At 43.0% G+C, this 5,061-nt stretch overlaps 1 pseudogene across 1 annotated transcript; it reads right to left on the bottom strand.

Annotated features, from left to right (window-relative positions):
- Positions 1–4,026: 4,026 nt before the first annotated feature.
- LOC311601258 (U1 small nuclear ribonucleoprotein C-like) lies at positions 4,027–4,591 on the bottom strand (annotated as a pseudogene). The gene has a single exon. The product of its transcript is annotated as a U1 small nuclear ribonucleoprotein C-like (transcript).
- Positions 4,592–5,061: the final 470 nt, after the last annotated feature.

The raw sequence follows: 5,061 nt of genomic DNA, 5'->3' as shown, positions 1-5,061 counted from the left end.
GTCTTTTTATTATATACTTGAGGCCATTGATGTTCAGAGATATTGGCGAACAATGATTGTTAGTTCCTTTCATTGTGGATTTGGAGGAGGAACTGTTTGGCTCTGCCTCTTTCCTTTTGATTTTGCTGTTGTGAGATTGTCTATATCCTGAATTTTCTCACATGTGGTTCACCTCATTGGGTTGGGTTTTTCCTTCTAGTATCTTCTATAGGGCTGTGTCTGTGCATAGATAGTATTTGAATTTGGTTTTCCCATGTAATATCTTGTTTTCTCCATCTATAATGATTGAAATATTTTCTGGAAATAGTAGTTTCGGTTGTCATCTGCGCTCTGTCGTTGTCTGTACGACCTCAGACCAGGCCCTTCTTGTTTTCCTAGTCTCTGTTGAGAAATCAGGTGTGATTCTGATGGGTTTGCCTTTTTATGTTACTTGGCCTTTTCCCTTGCTGATTTTAATATTTTTCTTTGTTCTGTACATTTAGTGCTGTGATAATTATGTCCTGGGAGGAATTTCTTTTCTGGTCTTGTGTGTTCAGTGTTCAGTAGGCCTCTTTTGTGTTCAAGGCTATTTCTTTCTTTAGGTTGGGGAAATTTTATTTGATGATTATCTTGAGGATATTTTCTTGTTCTTGAAACCTGGCATTATCTTTTTCATTTATTCCTATAACACAGAGGATGTACCTTTTCATGGTGTCTTTGATTTCTTGGATGTGTTGTGCCACAAACTTTCCTGCTTTAATATTTTCTTTGTGAACTGTATCAGTTTCTTGAGGTGTGTCTTCAGCCCTGAGACTCTTTCCTCAATTTCTTGAATTCTGTTGTTGATATTTACCTCTATGCTTCCTGACCTCTTCTTTCAGTTTTGCATTTCCATGGTTTCCTTAGTTTGTGTTTTCTTAATGGAATCTACTTCAGTTTTAGGTCTTGAGCTTTCACCGTTTTGTGTGTTTGAATATGGTTCCTGTTTGTCCTCAATGGCCTCTATGCATTTGTGTGTATTTTGCTGTTATTCTATTCATTTTCACTTTATATTATTCAGTATAGCTTTAAGGGCATTTTTCTGATATTCAGCGGTACTAGAGTGTCTGGTGGAGCACTGCTTTCCTGGTTTTTGTTTATTGTGTTCTTATTCCTCCCTTTAGCAATCTTCAGAGGGGGCTCAGATTTTCTAAGTTGGCAGTCGAGGGGGTGAGTCCTTTCTGAAGGCAGATGCTTGTTCTGTTTGCTTAGCAAATTTAGATTCCTCTGATATCTGCCACCTAGGATCCAGGGTTCAATAGGATTCCTCTGAGTGGTTGGTCTCCTCAGAGAGATCAGCAGAAGAGTAGATCCATAGCTTGGAGGCAAGAATGCTGTATCTGGAAGTGTGCAGGGTACTCAAAGTTTGTGACAGTCGAACCCAGGTGACATCTGGCCACAATGGGTGGGAGCTGGTTCTAATCTTCCTAACTCATTGGACAGAGAAGCTGCCTAGTAAATGTTTTGTATTCAGCAGACCGTTGTCTGCTCACCTGTGTCTTTGCAACCTTTCTCTGTTTCCCCATGGGGCCTGCACTCCCTCCAGTGTTCAGAAGAGTGCAGGGTGCTCAGTGGTTGTAATTCCTGAACCTGGAGTACATCCTGTGGCAATGGGCTTGGGGGTGGGTTGGTGCTCCTGTGTTTTGTCCTTGAGACTTTTCCACAGTCTCTAATCCTGTGCTCCCTAGACATGGTGCACACTGGGTGCCACCATCTTGGAATCCCTCTGCTCCTTCTTTCAAAGTAGGTAGATGACACAAAGAGCCTAAATCTATGAGGACAGAGATACTTTGTGACTTTGACAAATGAAGAAGAAGGAAAGAACTTGTGTCATGAGTGTGGGTTGTTGTGTGGTTGGAAATACACAGCTGTGCTTTCAGTGGTTGATCTCTTAGATGAGAGAAGTTAGCTCTGTCATTCTAACAGGTTGCTTACAAATAGGCTGGCTACTGCATTGTACCTTCAGAGTTTGGGGGGACTGTTGAAGTATGGTCTAAGACATACCGATTCTTGGTGGAGAATGCAAGCACTTGTAGGCGTAGGAGGAAATCACAAAGGTCAGTGGTGTTAGGGGGAATAAAGATTCCGGGCTTTCTTTGTGTGTTGTGTTTCTCAACTCCCAAACTCTCTAATATCTTCTTGGCTACTAAAAGCTATGCTGTTCATAGTTGATCAGTCACAATAGCACCGATGTTTTTGTGTACCTGTTTTTGTTTTCTTTTTTACTTTTGTGTTCCCTTTCCTCTCTGAAGGCATCTCCACATTGGTGAACCCCCTAACATTAGATAGAAGAGAAAAAATAGAGGGAAAAGGGGGTGAAGTAGTTCTTAGACTATTCTATGCTGATTGGGAGTCAGTGTCCTGAGGGCAAGTCTGATCTTTGCCATCAGGATATCTAATTTCTTCTCCTCACTTTGTACACGACTACTTCACGAAACCCAACATCAACAAATAGTATCAAACAGCATCCAACCACCAAATAGCAAACAAAGAACCTTGCTGTCAAGGCTTAGTGTTTCTATAACCTCGGAAAAGTTCCCAGTATTCCCGGAAACTATCTGCAGCTGATGAAACCTTGTCCCTGCTAGAGCACACGGTACATCATAGCCACCTGATGTGAGGCAGCCCCATATGCCCATAATAGGGATTAAATGAAAATACGTTGCTATAAAATTTCTCTTTTCCCCTTTCCTTTTTTTTAAAAAAAAAAAACTAAACTTACACAATTCTCACTACATCCTTTCTTTTCTGGTGGTGGTATGTGCATTGCCCCTGTGTGCTTTGTCAATACTTTTTTCCCCAAGTAATTCTTGGATGTAATTTTACTGTGGTCCATTTACTGTAAGACACAGCCATGCTGTCCTCTGTTTTCTGTGAGCTGTCTTGTTTAGCTTTATTAGGGAATGCCCCTTTGTATTCCCCTTTCCCCCCTTTGAGATCTTTTCTTGATGGGATGTCATTTTGCTGTGCTATGCTTAGATGGGAAAGGATTCGCCTGGTGGTCTCCAGGGTGGGGGTTTCAGTGTCTGTTTCTAAAGAGTACGTATTCCCTTTACACAGCAGATGCAAACCTCCTTGTCTCCATTTCACAGTCTTGTCCTGCTTCTTTAAGGATGTGATCTTGGGAGCCCCAAAAATTCCACTTCAGATTCCCACACTCAATTGGTCTGAAACCCACTCCTGTTGGAATCAGTCTCCTGAGGGTTTGCTTACCTGACTTTCAAGATCCAGATGTGATATTCTGTCTGTCCATCCCCTCTGTTACAAATCGTGCATGGCCCCCATCATACCCAAGCAGGATCTCTCTCCCCTTAGGAAAGGAGATTCTTGGCATATTTGTGCCTCTTTCTTTTGTCATCCAGCAGGCTATCCTCAAGAATTTCCTTCTGATTCACTGACTGCTCTCCTGTTGAGTGTGGAGACCATATTACCATTACACAGCTGTATTGTTTAAATTTCATGTACGTAGGATCCCTGTCTTCTGTGTCTTGTGTAGAGTGGGCCAGGTCCCTTCTCTCCTCCTGATCTTGTGGCTCTTACAATCTTCCCACCAACTTTGCTGTGATTTTCCCTGAGCCTTGGATGTAGGGGTTCCAATGTCCAAGTTCCAGTCAAATATTCGTGTTCTAGATGCTGTGTGTATTTCCTCAATTCCGTCAGGCCGTGTCCTCCACTGAACTCTTCCCTTAGCCACACATGTGTGAGAACAAGTTTGTCAGTGTCATCTTCCTCTGCTGTAAAACAAACCCAACATTTTCTCATGTTTGGCTTCTAGAGTTTTCCAACAAGATAGAATAGACTGTGTTGCTGAGTAACATTTATTTTGATGTTCTTTGTCATTTCATTCAAGTCTGTCTATTGACCTTACACCCAAATGACCTTTCACAGTGATACATTTTCCTCCATGAAAAATTTTCTTTTCACATTTCACAATGTAAGTGCCAACTATCCTTTTTAAATGTCATCTCTCCCCTCCAGAACTATTCATTAGGAAGAAGGATGCTTTTGTCATGCAGCTAAAAAAACGCTCTGGCTCAGCACTATGCTCTCCTGGTGAAACAGAGTAAGATATAAAAGCTGATGAAGGGCCTTTCTACTAATAACTTTCTTGCAGATAATGCCAGGCCAAGTGGCCCCTTCATAGGGAGAGCAGGAAGTCTCACCATTGGAGGTCCAGGCATCATGGGCATGTGACCTCCCATGGGTGGCCCCGTTCCAGGAGCATCATCCCACAGGCATTATCCCAGGAAAGGAGGGCCCTTATTAGCATAATGGGAGGAGGTCCCTTGTGGGGTGCAGGCATCATTCCTCAACAAGTGGCATCAGGGAGACTGGGGGAGGTGGGATGATGGCCCATGCAGGAAGAAGAACAGAGAATGAAGCTGGAAGTATCTTTCCTTTTGAAATGCAGCGGTTGTTTTGTCAGTCAGGCTCTGGGCCTGCTCCTCCTTCCATTTCTGGTAGTAGTCTTTCACATTCTCTTGGGTGTCCTACTGCTGTTGTGCGTCCTCCTCACAGTTGGAGAATCATGGGTAGGATACATATCACAGTAGCCAAAATAAAACGTAGGCATGTTGCTCCACAGGCCATTATCTACCCAGTTCCTCCTCTAGATCTTTATTCAGGGTTAAGACCTCATAATGCCTGTTTTGCCCCCTCCTAGTGCCCCTGTCCATGCAAGTATGTCTCTTGGTGCTGTCCTAGTTCAGCTCACATTCAGGCAGTATTGTTGGTGAGAATTTATGGATGTAGCTCCTGACATTTCTAGGACAATTTCACAGACATCTCCCTGATCATCTGGCTCTCATCAGCGTTCCTGCCCCTTTTCCACAATTATCCCTGAGCCTTAGCTGCAGGAGTTGTGTTGTAGATGTATCAGTTGGGACCTGGACCACAGCTGAGAAGTGTGATGGGTTGTGGTTTTCTGTATTGAGCTCTATTGGCCGTACAAAGTTGTTTTCTAGGTGCCGGTTGAGGACTACAGTTTCCTGTGTGTATGTGAAAAACTTCTTATTATGTAGCTGGGGAATGTGCTTGTTTAGT

The sequence above is a fragment of the Acomys minous genome, assembly GCF_964271855.1.
Source record: "Acomys minous genome assembly, chromosome: 7".
NCBI lineage: Eukaryota > Metazoa > Chordata > Mammalia > Rodentia > Muridae > Acomys > Acomys minous.
The sequence above is the reverse complement of the archived record's forward strand: the minus strand, read 5'-3'. Positions and strand labels throughout refer to the sequence as shown.